The 17,662-nt window shown below is 45.7% G+C and overlaps 1 protein-coding gene across 1 annotated transcript in view; it reads right to left on the reverse strand.

Annotated features, from left to right (window-relative positions):
• Window positions 1–16,814, reverse strand: part of mxra5a (matrix-remodelling associated 5a) — an 87,656-nt gene extending 70,842 nt beyond the window's left edge. Inside the window, exon 1 of the mRNA XM_063054609.1 lies at window positions 16,387–16,814. The gene's annotated coding sequence lies outside the window, so the exon portion shown is untranslated. The remainder of the gene's footprint in view (window positions 1–16,386) is intronic.
• Window positions 16,815–17,662: the final 848 nt, after the last annotated feature.

Raw genomic sequence — 17,662 nt, forward strand, 5'->3', positions numbered from 1 at the left:
CGACTCAGAGTCGGACTGTGGTTGGGCATGGCAGGGAGAGTTTTCTTCCTTTTCCCGTCTGCGTGAGATGTGGGACTTTCGAGAGACTTTGAACTTTTTTACTGTGCCATGGCCTGTTCTTCATCAAGTTATGGTATTGTTGCGCTGTTGTAACTATATGTTATAATTATGTGGTTTTTGTTAGTTTTTCCAGTCTTGGTCTGTCCTGTGTTTCTGTGATATCACACCGGAGGAATATTGTATCATTTCTTAATGCATGCATTATTAAATGACAATAAAAGAGGACTGCGTGTCCTCATAATCTAATCTAAACCACACATCAAGACCAAGAGCTGGACTTGGTTGTCAGAGGCAATTTGAGATGCATGTCATTGGGAGCACTTAATAAATAGTGGGAGCATATCCCCACCTCCACTCTCGGCTGGAAAAACGTTAAGAACCCAAGTGAGCTTTATAAAGTAAGAATGCCTGGAATGCACTACCTGGAGTGGTAGTAGAGGAAGATATATTAGGGATTTTTAAGAGACGTTTAGATCGGCACATGAACGTGAGGAAATTGGAAGGATATGGACGTTGTGTAGGCAGAAGAGATTAGTTTAGTTGACCATTTGATTACTAATTTAGTTAGTTTGGCACAACATTGTGGGCTGAAGGGCCTGTTCTTGGGCTGTACTGGTGTATATTCTATGGTCTAAGAATGTAAGATTAGCTTTATTTGTCCAGTGTACATCGAAATGTCAAAACAGACCGTGAAATGTGTCGTTTGCGTCAAATCAGCGAGGTGCAGGAACGGTGGCGCAGCCCATGAGTGTTACCATGCTTCCGGTGCCGACATAACATGCCTGCAACGCACAAACCTTAACCCTAACCCTATGTCTTTTGGAATATGGAGGAACCCAGAGTACCCAGAGGAAATGAGTTATGGTCACAGGGAGAACGTACAAACTCCTTACCGACAACAGCAGGAAACGAACCCAGATTGCCCATCACCGGAGCTGTAAAGCAATTGTGCTAAACATACCGGCCTCCAGAATAGAGAGAAAGCACTCGGAAAAATGGATCTAAGGAAGATTTGTAGCTAAACTGCAAAGTAGTTCATAGAAGCAGAAGGCGGATGCATTTTCTCTTTCAGAGACAAGCCCTGACAAAAAAGGCCAGATGGGAGAGAAGAATTTTTTGCTGCAGTATACTGAATTAATCTGGAATACGCTGCCTTAAAGAAAGGGATGAGAAGATTGAAAAACAACTTTCAAGGCAAAGTTACTTTGGGGAGCCATGGTAGAATAGTAGTTTTTACGATGCTGTTACAGCTTAGGGCTTCAGAGTTCGCACTACAATTCAGGTGTACTCTGTATGAAAGTTTGTACACTATTCCCGCATGCACGGGAGATTCTTCTTAGTGCTCTGATTTTATCCCACAGTCCAACGGCGTACCGGTTAGTAGGTTAATTTGTCATTGTAAATTTTCCTATGATTACTTAATTTACTGACGGCTACACCGCTGGCATTTAGGGCAGCAATGAAGGTCCTCCATCTTTGTCTGTCCATACTTCACACTCAGATATAAAAGGATTCTTCTTGCTGCTCCTTTAACAATTTTTGAGCAGTCAGGTTGTTAGCCCTGAGCTGAAGCCCAAAACCTGGAGGGCCTGTGGACCACTCTTAAGGCTGATTTACACTTGTGCATCAAATGGACGCGGTAGCCTATGCAAATGGCCTATGTGCGTTGTGAGCATTTATACTTGTGCGTTGGTGTGTCTGCCTCGCTCTGCAATTCAGGCACATCGTGCATACGCACACACCTGCCCCCGCAAGGCTTCATGGTCATGGTAGTCTTTCTCGGGGTAAACAAGTTTAAAGAGAGAATTTAAACGCAAACAACAGGAATTCTGCAGATGCTGGAAATTCAAGCAACACACATCAAAGTTGCTGGTGAACGCAGCAGGCCAGGCAGCATCTGTAGGAAGAGGTGCAGTCGATGTTTCAGGCCAAGACCCTTTGTCAGGACTAACTGAAGGAAGAGTGAGTAAGGGATTTGAAAGTTGGAGGGGGAGGGGGAGATCCAAAATGATAGGAGAAGACAGTTGGGGGAGGGATAGAGCCGAGAGCTGGACAGGTGATAGGCAAAAGGGATATGAGAGGATCATGGGACAGGAGGTCCGGGAAGAAAGGCAAGGAGGGGCGAGGGGGAACCCAGAGGATGGGCAAGAGGTATATTCAGAGGGACAGAGGGAGAAAAAGGAGAGTGAGAGAAAGAATGTGTGCATAAAAATAAGTAACAGATGGGGTACAAGGGGGAGGTGGGGCCTTAGCGGAAGTTAGAGAAGTCGATGTTCATGTCATCAGGTTGGAGGCTACCCAGACGGAATATAAGGTGTTGTTCCTCCAACCTGAGTGTGGCTTCATCTTTACAGTAGAGGAGGCCGTGGATAGACATGTCAGAATGGGAATGGGATGTGGAATTAAAATGTGTGGCCACTGGGAGATCCTGCTTTCTCTGGCGGACAGAGCGTAGATGTTCAGCAAAGCGGTCTCCCAGTCTGCGTCGGGTCTCGCCAATATATAAAAGGCCACATCGGGAGCACCGGACGCAGTATATCACCCCAGTCGACTCACAGGTGAAGTGTTGCCTCACCTGGAAGGACTGTTTGGGGCCCTGAATGGTGGTAAGGGAGGAAGTGTAAGGGCATGTGTAGCACTTGTTCCGCTTACATGGATAAGTGCCAGGAGGGAGATCAGTGGGGAGGGATGGGGGGGATGAATGGACAAGAGAGTTGAGTAGGGAGCGATCCCTGCGGAATGCAGAGAGAGCGGGGAGGGAAAGATGTGCTTAGTGGTGGGATCCCGTTGGAGGTGGCGGAAGTTACGGAGAATAATATGTTGGACCCGGAGGCTGGTGGGGCGGTAGGTGAGGACCAGGGGAACCCTATTCCTAGTGGGGTGCGGGAGGATTATCACACCTTGTTCAATCCCTTCCGACCTATGTTCGTGACACTTCTCACGCTCTTAAACTTTTCGATGATTTTAAGTTCCCTGGCCCCCACCGCTTTATTTTCACCATGGATGTCCAGTCCTTATATACTTCCATCCCCCATCAGGAAGGTCTCAAAGCTCTACGCTTCTTTTTGGATTCCAGACCTAATCAGTTCCCCTCTACCACCACTCTGCTCCGTCTAGCGGAATTAATCCTTACTCTTAATAATTTCTCCTTGGGCTCCTCCCACTTCCTCCAAACTAAAGGTGTAGCTATGGGCACCCATATGGGTACCAGCTATGCCTGCCTTTTTGTTGGGTTTGTGGAACAATCTATGTTCCGTGCCTATTCTGGTATCTGTCCCCCACTTTTCCTTCGCTACATCGACGACTGCATTGGCGCTGCTTCCTGCACGCATGCAGAACTCGTTGACTTTATTAACTTTGCCTCCAACTTTCACCCTGCCCTCAAATTTACCTGGTCCATTTCCGACACCTCCCTCCCCTTTCTAGATCTTTCTGTCTCTGTCTCTGGAGACAGCTTATCCACTGATGTCTACTATAAGCCTACTGACTCTCACAGCTATCTGGGCTATTCCTCTTCTCTCCCTGTCTCTTGCAAAAACGCCATCCCCTTCTCGCAATTCCTCCGTCTCCGCCGCATCTGCTCTCAGGATGAGGCTTTTCATTCTAGGATGAGGAATAGGGTTCCCCTGGTCCTCACCTACCACCCCACCAGCCTCCAGGTCCAACATATTATTCTCCGTAACTTCCGCCACCTCCAACTGGATCCCACCACTAAGCACATCTTTCCCTCCCCCGCTCTCTCTGCATTCCGCAGGGATCACTCCCTACGCAACTCTCTTGTCCATTCGTCCCCCCATCCCTCCCCACTGATCTCCCTCCTGGCACTTATCCGTGTAAGCGGAACAAGTGCTGCACATGCCCTTACACTTCCTCCCTTACCACCATTCAGGGCCCCAAACAGTCCTTCCAGGTGAGGCAACACTTCACCTGTGAGTCGACTGGGGTGATATACTGCGTCCAGTGCTCCCGATGTGGCCTTTTATATATTAGCGAGACCCGACGCAGACTGGGAGACCGCTTTGCTGAACATCTACGCTCTGTCCGCCAGAGAAAGCAGGATCTCCCAGTGGCCACACATTTTAATTCCACATCCCATTCCCATTCTGACATGTCTATCCACGGCCTCCTCTACTGTAAAGATGAAGCCACACTCAGGTTGGAGGAACAACACCTTATATTCCGTCTGGGTAGCCTCCAACCTGATGGCATGAACATTGACTTCTCTAACTTCCGCTAATGCCCCACCTCCCACTCGTACCCCATCTGTTACTTATTTTTATGCACACATTCTTTCTCTCACTCTCCTTTTTCTCCCTCTGTCCCTCTGAATATACCTCTTGCCCATCCTCTGGGTTCCCCCCCGCCCCTCCTTGTCTTTCTTCCCGGACCTCCTGTCCCATGATCCTCTCGTATCCCCTTTTGCCTATCACCTGTCCAGCTCTTGGCTCCATCCCTCCCCCTCCTGTCTTCTCCTATCATTTTGGATCTCCCCCTCCCCCTCCAACTTTCAAATCCCTTACTCACTCTTCCTTCAGTTAGTCCTGACGAAGGTTCTCGGCCTGAAACGTCGACTGCACCTCTTCCTACAGATGCTGCCTGGCCTGCTGTGTTCACCAGCAACTTTGATGTGTGTTGCTTGTAAGTTTAAAGAGGGAGTCTTTTTTCATAAAAGCGAAACGTGTCCTCCATAATTTCGGAGGTCTGTAAAGCTTTATGGAAAGCATTGCAGCCAGAGTTCCCTCCCTGCCCTTCAATCGGCCAGTGGGAAGCTATTGCAGCGTAGGAGGAAATGCGAAAAATGCGATGCTACCAGGCAGGCCAATCACAGTTGTTGCGATCTGCGTTGCTGCGACGCGTAGTTAAATTTTGGGAGAGGTGCGCACCAGGCCATGGCATAGGGATCCGCGTAGACTCTGCGTAGGGTTCACGACGATGCCATACCTACGGCGTACATTTGACGCACAAGTGTAAATCAGCCTTTAGTCTGCCCTCTACGGTGTTTGACATGGTTGATCCTACCAAGAGCCAAAGCACAAGTCCCTGTCTCCAGCCTCTGGGTCATTGAGGCACACAAGCCTCTAAACCCTATGACAAGGCTGTGGTCCTCTTGGAGGTGCCCTGTGATTAGGCTAGGGATAAATAGGTGGGGCCTGTTAAATAGAGCCTGTTCTGTGCTGTGTCTCTAAATAAAAAGAAACATTTGCAATAGATGAAGCTGACTTGATATTGGAAACAGGAAATATGAAAAATGCCAATTTTCCAGTGGTAGGAGGGATTATTTTGTTTTGTAGGCTTGAATACACAGTCAGCAGTGTAGGCAAGTAGACAGAGATGGGAAATGGGGAAGGGTCAGGCACTATTTTATGGGTAATGGAGGGGTACGCTGTTAAACAAAGGGGTTAGTATGCGTGAGTGTAAGAAGACAGTTACAGTACTGGAAGGCCTTTGATTATGGAAAATAGACTCAGGATGAGCAGATGGCATGGGACTAATTCTTCAAGCATCTACCATGGGTATAAAGGGCTGAATGGCCCGTATGATATTATAGGGTGGAAATTTGCTTGGTTTCTTGCACTAAGTGCAGAATATCACAAAGGTAGCATACTTCTCTCATCTGTATATCAGGCAATCTATCAAAGTCAATGGGCAAGTTACACTCAGTGGCCACTTTCTTAGGTACAACTGTGCATTACTGCAAGTATCTAATTGGCCAATCATGTGACAGAAACTCAATGCATAAAAGCATGCAGGTATGGTCAAGAGGTTCAGTTGTTGCTCAGACCAAGTACCAGAATGGTGAAGAAGTGTGATACAAATGATTTCGAACGTGGAATGATTATTGGTGCCAGATGGGGAGGTTTGAGTATCTCAGAAACCGCTGATCTCCTGAGGCTTTCACGCACGACAGTCTTCGAAATTTACAGAGGATGGTGCGAAAAACAAAAAAAAAATCCAGTGGGTGGCAGTTCTGTGGGTGAAAACATATTGTTAATGAGAGAGGTCAGAGGAGAATGGGCATACTAGTTCAAGCTGACAGGAAGGCGACAGTAACTCAAATAATCACACTTTACAACAGCAGTGTGCAGAGGAACATCTCTGAATGCACAACATGTCGAACCTTGAAGTGGATGGGGTACAGCAGCCGAAGATCACGAACATACACTCAGTGGCCACTTTATTAGGTGCAGGAAGAATTTAAATAAAGTGGCCACTGCGTGTATAGAGAACGGCAGACTCTGAATATACAGTCAGTTAATCGGTATGTGTAGAAGACTCGTGTTTAGGATAATGACAAAATCTCAACCTAATCAATGTGATTTAAAATCAGAACGTGCCATTAATACTCATCAAGTCAAGCAGCACCTGTAGGAGGCGGAGGATTGGGAAAAGGTAAAAATGGAACAGGATTTCAGCTGCAGGGGTGGGGGGATGATAGTGGATTGTAGGGTACAAAGAGGGGCATATGAAACAAAAGAGGTTAGTGATAGAGTGGAGATGAGGCGGGAGCGAATGCTAAAGGTAAAGGCAGGTCAGAGGTGAGGTGATAAGATGAGACAAATAATATCTAAGGTACCATGTAAAGAGAAGAAAGAAAACGTACTGGAAATTAGCATGCACTTCAAGAGGACTAGAAAATGAAAGCTAAGAAGTAATGCCGAGCCTTTCTAAGACATTGATCAGACCACATTTTGTCATTAGGGGGCGTTGGGAGTGGACCTGAATGCAAGACACAGACACTGAAGTACTAGGAACACAGAGCCTTGGACCTGAGCACAGGAACACAGAACACAGAGCCGGGCCCCCTCCTTGGGGACAGGACCTAGGGCTGGGACTCTTCTTTGACACGGACACTAAAAACAGGGACACAAAGAGATAGTTCCAAACTCAACGATAGATAGTTCCTTATCTTGGCGTGGCAAGACTCCGGTCTCACACCGGCGGTTGAACTTGACGGCGACACAGGCAAGGACGCAGGCAAGGTAGCAGGCGAAGGTAATAGACGAAGATTACAGATGAAAGTTAGTGCTGATGTAACTGTTGAGATAAACTGCCAAAGTAATGGCCAGGGATTCAGAAGGGAGGGTAGAGGGAGCGAGAGAGAGAGAACAGTCCAGCCCTGTCCAAGCCTGAGCTTCGAGCCCTCATCCAGTTCTGGTGCCTCGCCCAGCCCAGGAGTACCTCGCACAGCCCGGTGCTGGAGATTTCTCATCCTGTGCTGGATCGTCCCCATCCAAATCCTCGGCGGTTTACCTTGGCAGTTCCCTCGGCAAGTATCCTTGGCAGTCATGCTGGCCCTGCGTCCTAGAAACGGTCCCGGCCCTGCGAAAGCATCCCGGCCCTATGTCCAAGAAGGGGTCCCAGCTCCGTACCCAAGAGCCTGACCAAGCCGAGTCCAAGAGCCGAGCCAAATCTAGTCCAAGAGCCTTGTCCTGCCCTGGAGTTCCTCGTCCTGCCCTGGATTTCCTCGTCCAGTCCAGGAGTCCCTTGTCCAGTCCAAACCTAGTCCTAGAACCTCGTCCAGCCCCAGTCCAGGCTTCATATTCCCAATACTATCTAGTGTCTAGTCTGTTCCTAGTCCCGAGTCCTCGTCTGGATCCAGGTTCCGAGCGCGAGTCAAGACTCCTTTTCTGGGTCCCTGTCCAGTCTCTGGCTCGGAGTCCTCATCCAGGCTCCTAGTTCCTAGTTCCTCGTCCAGGTCCCACTTTCCTAGTCTTAGTCCTAGCCCAGGCCTGGTGTTTTTGTCTTGTCCAGGGCCTGTGTCCATGTCCAGTGTTGTTTCTTCCCTCGCTTTCCTGACAAACCTAGTCCTGCTCCTCGTACTTCAGTGTCTGTGTCTTGCATTTGGGCCCGCTCCCAGCACCCCCTTGCAACACATTTAGAGCATTCTGAACTGTTTTGGCCCTTTATCTAAGAAAGGATGTGCTGGCATTGGAGAGGTCCAAAGGAGATTCACGAGGATGATTCTGGAAATGAAAAGCTTAACATATGTGGTGCGTTTAATGGCTCTGGGCCTGTACTTGCAAGAGTTTAGAAGAAATGTGCGGAGATCTTATTGAAACTAATTGAACACTGAAAGGCTGAGACAGATTGGATGTGGAGAGAATGTTTCCTATAGTGGGGAAGTCCAGAACCTGAGTTGTGGGCCAGAAGCATAGCAGGCAGCCCACAGCAATTTTTGCTGATTTGATTTGATGCAAAATGATGCAATTCACTTTATGTTTCAAAGTTCACATGACAAATAAAGATAATCTTTATAAATGGTTGCTATCTGAAATTGTTGAATGTGTATAGAGTCTTGGAGAGCAGTAAGTGCTCAATTAGAAGATTAATAAGGTGGCATGGTAGCTCAGCGGTTAGTGTAACACTATTACATGTGCAACATTCCCAGTTCTATCCACCGCTGTTTGTAAGGAGGTGGAAGCTGCAGCTGGATGCACTTCTTGCAGGTTAAGTTGTCAGGGACACTGAAGACCTCCCTGCCTTCCCACTTCCTGCAAGAGGAGCATTCAACCATCCTGCCTGGCATCCCTACTGCTCCGAATGTGCTAATATAAAGAAGGAAAACAATAAATAAATAAGCCAAAAAAAAGCAGCTACAGCTTTTCGCTTCTCTTACTCAAACCTCTCCTTGCTGAAGCTTCAAAGTGTTAAAGCCTCAAAACCCCCACTCTATCACTGTCCACTCCAACAATGGCCGCTCCCACAAAGGCCACTCTGCTTGCCCCTACCTTCAATTTGCACTTGCCAGTGACTCGCAATCTCTGATTATCCGCTGTTCAACACCGAAACTCCTGCAAAGCGTTGCTTTTTACTGCCCACTCACCGACCTGAGGGAGACATTCCTTCTCTCGCTCCCAATCTCTGTTGAAACGCCTGTTTTTAGAGCCTACTAGTTAAGCACATGAATGTGCGGAGAATTGAGGGATGCGGATATTGTGCAGGCAGGAAGGATTAGCTTAGTTAGGCATTTAATTACTTGTTTAATTAGTTTGGAACAACATCTTGGGTGGAAGAGCTTCTTCGTCTGCTGTCCCGTTCTATATTCTACAACTCTCAGATGAAGAAGTGGTGGACCTGTGATAATGCCTTTGACTTTATTCAGTGGGGTGGCATGATAGCGTAGAGGTAACCGCAACACGTTACAGTGCCAGCCATTACCAATCAGGGTTCAATTGCCGCCACTATCTGTAAGGAGTTTGTATGTTCTCCACATTACCTCGTAGGTTTCCTCCAGACCCTCAGATTTCCTCCCACATTCCAAGGATGTACTGGTTAGGGTTAGTAAGTTGTGGTGCTGGAAGTGTGACAACATGTGTGCGCTGCCCTGAGCACATCTTCAGACTGGGTTGGTCATTAACCTAAAACCCACATTTCACTGTTACATTCACTAAATTCTGGAGGAACTCAGCAGGTTAGGTAGCATCTATGGAAAGAAATAAAGAGTCGACATCTCAGGCCGAGACCCTTCATCAGGACTGGAAAGGAAGGGAAAGAAGCCAGAATGTTTTGACGTTACTATCTACGTGTGACAAATAAAGCTAATCCAATGTATTTCATTGTTAGGAGCAACAGTGTTTTTGTTTTCTTGTCTTAATTAAACTGATATTGTCGAGAATGAGGTTGTGGTTCAGCCACATATTTGACACTGGGAGGAGGAGGTACATTAGAAATAGTTATTTTAATCATCTGGTCCATAACCTGTCTTGACTGGAACATTCAATGGGGCAGTAAGTACAAATTCCTGCCCATATCCCCAGTGAAAGAACAGGAAGAAAGTTTTCACTTGATGAAATCCATTGTTCATAATGATTATTTTTAAAAAAACAAATAAATGGAAACAATTAGACAAAAATCCTTGCAATGGATTTTTGATTTGTTAATGTTGAGTGGGATAAATGTAAGCTTTAAATCAAAGTGAAATTTTGCATCTGCATGAACTCTTGTATCCATACAAAAGCACACACTTACTGCATTCGTAGCCATTTTCCTTGTCATTATCACTAAACGTCTTGCTTTTCCATCGTAAGCCCCTGTCAATATTTGTTATGAAATTAGACAAACCTCAGATTGCCTATCTGAGTTTCTCTTCTTTTGAGGCAGGAAATCCTGCTTGTTGCAAACATACATGTGATATTTATTTGTGCAGTATCATTTCTTTATTTAATGGATGGAAAATCTCTAATTAATCGTTCTGTCCTACTCCCCAAACTCATCAAGTTTTGGTATTTACAACAGTAACACAAAAGCTTACGTGATTGGGGTTTGGGCAGCCTACTAAATAAGTTCGCTTCTAAAAGAAATGAGATAGAATTAGCTTTATTTGTTATAGGTACATCTAAACATCAAAACATACAGAGAAGTGTGTCACCTGTGTCAACAACTGACATAGTCCGAGGATTTGCTGGGGGCAGACTGCAAAAGTCACCATGCTTTCCGTGACAACATAATGTGCCCACAACTCATTAACACTCATCCGGATGTCTTTGGAATGTGGGAGGAAATAAGAACACCCAAAGGAAATCCATGCGGTCACGGGGAGAACATACAGACTCCTTATTGACAGTTCTGAGAATCAAACCGTACCCACCCCCCCCCCACCCGATGGTGATCCCTGGCACTGTAAAGTATCGTGCTAACCACTACACTACCATGCCACTCTATCTTTATAGAATTCATCTAACCCTGAACAAGTAATCAGTCTGAAGTAGAACACTACTTTGGAAAGCTCTGGAGATGGTCCACAGGAGATTCACAAGAATGATCCCAGGAATGAAAGACTTTAAAATATGAGGAGCATTTGATGTCTCTGAGTGTGTACTCGGATGGAATTCAGAAGGTTGTGGGGGGGGGGGATCTCATGATATCATTGTGATCTACTGGATACTGAACGGACTGGACAGGGAGGACATGGACAGCATGTCTCCCTTAGTAGGAGAGTCTTGGATCTGAGGGCACAGCCCCAGGATAAAGAGGTGCCTCTTTAACCAAGCTGAGGAAGAAGTTCTTCTGACAGAGAGTGATGAATCTGTGAAATTCATTACCACAGAGGCTAAGTCATTGGGAGTAAGACAAAAATTGACATGCTGTTGATTGGTAAAGAGTTAAGGGGCAAATGTGAGACAATAAAGTTGAAAAAAAATGTCAGCCATTTGTGAATGGGGAAAAACTTGATGGGATGACTCTGCTCCTAATTCCTCCTGTGTCCCCTCCTCCTTCCCCTTCTCGTATTGTCCATTCTCCTCTCCTATCAGATTCTTTCTTTTCCAGCCCTTCACCTTTCACACCCACCGGGCTTAGCCTATTGCCTTCCAGCAAGCCTCTTGCTCCACCGCCCCCCCCACCACCAGCACTTCTTTCCCCCTTCCTTCTCAGTCCTGAAAAAGGATCTCGGCCCGAAACATTGGCTGTTTACTCTTTTCCATAGATGCTGCCTGGCCCGTTGAGTTTTGTGTGTGTTGTTTTGGATTTTCATCATCTGCAGACTTTCCCATGTTAGTAACTAAGACCTGACGAAGGGCTCCGGCCCGAAACGTTGACTGATCGTTTCCACAGATGCTGCCCGACCTGCTGAGTTCCTCCAGCGTGTTGTGAGTGTTGCTTTGACCCCAGCATCTGCAGAGTATTTTGCGTTTCCCATGTTAGTAATTCTGCTCCTGTATTTTATGGTCTTATGGCGGAACTTTTATTCTTTAGGTTACATTTTGGCTTTGTTTATAGACAGTTATAGGCTGAAGTCAATGTTAAGCAAAGATCCAGGAGTGATGATAAGAGCCATAGGTTGAATGGATAACCAGGGACTTTTTCCCCCCAGGGTGGAAAATGACAAATTTTGAGGTGATTGGAGAAAAGTATAGGAGGGATGTCAGAGGTAAGTTTTCTTTTAAAGACTGTGTGTGCGTGTGCGTGTGCGTGTGTGTGTGTGTGTGTGTGTGTGTGTGTGTTTGTGTGTGTACCACCATGCCAGGGGTAGCAATAGAGGCAGGTACATTAGGGGTATTTAAGAAACTCTTAGATAAGGCACATGAACAATAGTAAAATTAAGGGCTGTGTTAGATTGATCTTAGAGTAGGTTAAAAGGTCAGCACAACATCATGGGCAAAGGGCCTGTGCTGGCATATTCTAGGTACCCTGTTCTAATGTGACTAAACTGTTATAATTATCTACTTTCCTTTCACAAACTCTCTTCCAAATGCTATCCCTCTCCCAGGCCTCTGCCTGTAACTGAAATGGATTGTATGCAACCCTAGTGTTTTATTTGACCCCGAAATGTGTCTCCAACACATATCCACGTCATCGGCCAGAGGCGTGCCTGTCTCAACACTACAGTCTTTGCTTCACTGCACAGAGATAAGAGACGGTAGATACTGAAATCTAGAGCAACACACAGGGTGCTGGAATGACTCGGAGAGTCGGGCAGCTTCGATGGGTGAAATTGGACAGTTAATGTTTCCAGTTGACACCCTTCACTTCAATTTAAAAAGCACAGGGGAAATAGCCAGTATAATGAGACAAAGGGAAGTGATGGAGCAGAAACAGACAACTGATAAGTGGAAGGGATGATAGGCAGAAATTAGCTTTATTTGGTACAGGAACAGTACTGTGTAAAATTCACAGGTGCATATATATAGGTAGGACGCCTAAGACATTAGCACAGTACTGTATTTGTCAACCTAGAGCATATAGTGAGTTTGTGACTCTGGCAGGAGCAAAGGATGTTAGGAATGGTGAGGGTGGAGCGCTGTGGGAGGGGTGAGTAACAGGTGCCGGGGCAGAGGTGGGACAGGTGCAGACACAGCCATCCCTGAGACATTAGGTAAGGTTATTTAATTCCAAGTGATTGGTTTATTGACCATTACAGAATGTCTCTCTGGTGCTTCCCCCTCCCTCCCCCTCTTCCTGCTCCCTTCCCACTCTCAGTCCACAATAGAGACTCATATCAGCATCAGGTTTATCATCACTCATATATGTCATGAATTTTTTTTGTGGCAGCAGTACAGTGCAATACATAAAATTACTACAGCACTGTGCAAAAGGCTTGGGCACCCTACCCAGATATATGTGCCTAAGACTTTGGCAGAGTACTGTATATTGAAACATACAGTGAAATGCATCATTTGCAGCATCGTTTGCAATGTGCTGGGGGCAGTTCACAAGTGTCACCATGCTTCTGGTACCAACCTAGCATGCCCACAACATACTAACTCTAACCCTAGCCTGGACTAGGCATCCTTTAGTCTCATGAGACCATGGATTTGAGCCTTGGAAGGTTTCCAGGGCGCAGGCCTGGGCAAGGATGTATGGAAGACTGGCAGTTTGCCCATGCTGCAAGTCTCCACTCTCCACGCCACCAATGTTGTCCAAGGGAAGGGCACTAGGGCCGATACAGCTTGGCACCGGTGTCGTCGCAGAGCAATGTGTGTTTAAGTGCCTTGCTCAAGGACACAACACGCTGCCTCAGCTGAGGCTCAAACTAGTGACCTTCAGATCACTAGACCGACACCTTAAGCAACTTGGCCACGTGCCAACACAGCCCCCCTATATCTGCAGCAGATTTTCCCCAATGGTTTTTTGGCTCTGGTCACAACCTCATTGTGAAGAGGAGCCCCTGGAGACAAAGGAAAGCCCGCAAGTCTCTCGCACTTGCTATTCTTATACCCCTGATATGCCCAGAACTGGACACCAGTGTCATGGCGAGCAAGGCAACCAATGGGAAAGTGCCGCTGCATCCTTCGAATGGGCCGATCAATGACTGGCATGGTGGAAGTGGCTTTTGACCAGCAAGTAAACTAACCCTTCACATTACAGATACTAAAAAATAATTACCATATTACTATCCCTCACTTTATTGCATTGAGAAATATTTGAAATCAATGGAGCAACAATATAATTTAAGTAGAATGAGCTTCAGATCAACTATTTGTGCAAATCACAAATATTCGCTTATTACATAAAATATTTTAGCAGCAATATTTATTGAAAAAAAAACAATTTAATAATGCACAATAATGTGTACTCATCTGTTAGAAGCAACCTGGGCCATAGTACAATATACACTAAGTGACTCTCCTGATGAAGGGTCTCAGCCCGAAACATCAACTGTTTATTCCTCTCCATAGATGCTTCCAGTCTTGCTGAATTCCTCCAGCATTTTGTGTGTGTTATTAAGCAACCTAGGCTATAATAAACATGGGATTATTATTTAGAGATTCTGTGATTGCCTGATGTGGAACAGGCAAATCTGAATGACAGCTGTTGAAGTGGTCCCAGCTGTTTTTAAAGAAAAAAAGATGGGTAATTTTGCCTTTTAATGTGTATACACTATTTTACTATTAATAAAATTATAAGAGACAGATTCTGTGTATAAAGAACAGAGTATGAGAGACAGCAATATATTATTGTCTATGTTTCACTATCTGTGTCTCTCATGTACATGTTTTTTTTGTCTTCAATCTGGGCAAGTCCAAAGTTCAAAGTAAATTTATTATCTAAGTACATACATGTAACCACATAGATTCATTTTCTTGCGGGCATTCACAGAAGATACAAACAAACACAAAAGAATCAACGAAAAGCTACACACAAAATGCTGGAGGAACTCAGTAGGCCAGGCAGCATCTATGGAAAAGAGTAAACAGTCGATGTTTCGCGCAGAGACCCTTCATCAGGTCCTGATGCGTCGACTGTTTACTTTTTTCCATAGATGCTGCCTGGCCTGCTGAGTTCCTCCAGCATTTTGTGTATGTTGCTTTGGATTTCCAGGATCTGCAGATTTTCTCTTGCTTGTGACACAAGCAAAGGCGGTCGGTGCACGAACTCAATATCGTAGCACGTCCTTGATATCTGGGGACATGGGGAATGCGAATGGGTAGGCATGAGTAACGGTTTCGTTACATCTATCTCCCATTCTGCAGAGAACTGAAAGAATTATTATTACAGGGAGTTCTGTTTCGTGGACCCCGCCCACCAGGGAAATCACTGACTGACTGTTTCACGCGTCAATCACAGGGCAGCCCGCCTCTGTATGTCAAGGTGTGGCTTTTGCCGAGAATTCTCTTTCTAACTTCGGAGGTCGTAACGCGTGGAGGTTACAAGCTCTCTATTTTGGGGCACTTGCAATGAGGACACGAAGCGTTTAGTTCGGGGAAAGATACTTAAAACCCAGATATCAACCCATACTACCTGATCCAACTGCTATTCAGTCATCTTTTCGAGCTAAAATCCAATTCCTTCTCAGGTGAATGGTTATCCTGCAGCAGAATCGCTCGTGTTTATTTTGCCTTATTGTATTATTAAGAGGCAGGTCCAAAACAAAAGTTTTAATCTGGGGTGGGGGGAATAGAAATATTCACAGAGCATACGGTTAATATGTTAGTACAACACCGGCACTCGAGTAAACACGGTGGGCGAAGTACAGGGAAACTTTGAGGTAGCTATATTGTGCTGGGGTTTCGTTCGTAGACACGAACAGGATTAAGCCTGGGTCGCGAGGGTTCACTCCTTACTCCCCACCAGCCTGTCGCTGTAGACACTGAGTCACTGTTGGCCAAATACAGATGATTCCGATTACGGACACGCACACTTCCCCGGGACTTCGAGGCTGTATGCTGTGATAATGTGTGAAATTCCAGGACCCTGTCTTTAAAGAACATTGCTGCCATTCGTAAACGCAAGAGATTCTGCAGTTGCTGGAAATCCAGAGCAACACACACAAAAATACTGGAGGAACTCAGGAGGTCAGGCAGCATCCATGGAAAGTGAATAAACAGTCAATATTTCGGGCCGAGACCCTTCAAGGATTTAGTGAGTGTGTTGCTCCAGATCATCAGGGGGTCTCGGCTGTTGACTGTTTGTTCTTTTCTATCGACGCTGCCTTTCCCGCTGAGTTCCTCCAGCATTTTGTGTATGTTGCTGCCATTCAGCCGAGTGACACGGTGCCCTGATTGGGATTTCACGTGGGGGAAAACACAGCAACATTCACACAATGTTCCCACCATCTGTTTTTGAAAAGTTGTAAACTTCATTCTCACTGACATGCAACATAGTCATAAATAGAAAGGTCAAAAGGTATTTTGAATAATAGCCAGCCAACGGACTGAAGTACTGTTTTCGTTAATAAACAATATTGTCATAAATCATATGTGAGCGAACACAGTTTAAATTATTTGAAATATTATTATTTTATAACTGTTACTTATTTTTGCAATCCTATCACTTAAATAGCTGCAGGGTAAAAAAAACTGCGTTATTTACTTTGTAAGACTGTTACTTATTTTTGCAATCCCGATCACTTAAATCATACAGAAGTGGAAAAAAAAGGGTATTTACCTTGTGTATTTCGGATGCTAGTCTATACAGCTGTCCAGTTGCATGCAAGGGAGTCAGCGGGTCACTCCTGAGTCGTTTTTGTATGTAAAAGAGGATCCATTAATCCCCCGACACACACTCCGGCGTCCTGTTGGGATTAAGCAACGAAAGTGCCGGGTAGGCGTCTAATTTCAAGAAAACCTCCTCGGTTGGGAGTCAGTCTTCTTGCTTTCCTCATTATAGCAGAGAAAAATATTATGTTCATTGATCCATTATAGAGAAAAAAAGTTTTAAGCAGCTTTCCTTGAAGTTTCGTCAGTGGCTCACAGACTTGCGTGTTGCAAAGGGTATATTTAATGCGAGATGGTGAGTGAGACCCGGTCAGATTTTCTCGTTGGACTAAGGAAAACCAACTAAACTCGCAGAGCAATTTGTCGGGTTTCTGTGAATCGGACTCTTTGCGAGATTGAGTGGAAGCGGAGGGTTCGGGGAGGCTGCCTGACATGGAGAGGGGGAGTGTTCACTGCCGGCGGGCTGGCGTAGTATGCATACACCCCTGAGCGGGACTGGCTCGGGGGCAGCCCGTTCCCCGAGAAAGGGGAGGGACAGCATTCAATTTCACGCATTCACCTCACTAAACTATTATTAGCGTGGGTGGAGACAGACACATTGACACACCAAAGCAACTCACTGAAGTTACGGATTTCAGAGTGTAACTGTCGATAGAAGTCATACGGCAGGTCAGGTAGCATCTCGGGGTGGGTGGGGGGGGGGGAATCATACATTAAATGCCAGATGTGATAGAGTCGGAGACGACGCAGGTTGGGTGACAGATGTCCCTCATATACAACGCTTGGTCGCTGAAGCTTTCAGCGTGTTTAGCCTGTTTCTGATTTTCTGCAATGACGATATATTGCTGTCTTCCAAGTTCTGTTATAGCACGAATCTGGGCCTTTGACCCATCTGGCCCATGCTAAGTGCAATTCCCAACAACCCCGGTCCCGTTTGGCCCATAATTTTCTATCAAGTACCTGTTAATATTGTACATGCCTCAACTAATTCCTCTGACAAACTAACCTTTGAGTGGAAAAAGTTCAAAGGTTCATTTTATTATCAAAGTGTGTATGCAGAATAGAACTCTGAGATCTATCTTTTCCAGATAGCCATAAAATACAGAAAGCCACAGAGTAGTTGAAAGAAAGACATCAATCCCCCCCAATGAAACAAGAAACAAAAACTCACAAACCCCAAATGCCCCCAACCTTTCTCTGGCACAAAAACTAACAGATCCTTCATG

This window comes from Mobula hypostoma, chromosome 7, assembly GCF_963921235.1.
Source record: "Mobula hypostoma chromosome 7, sMobHyp1.1, whole genome shotgun sequence".
Lineage (NCBI taxonomy): Eukaryota > Metazoa > Chordata > Chondrichthyes > Myliobatiformes > Myliobatidae > Mobula > Mobula hypostoma.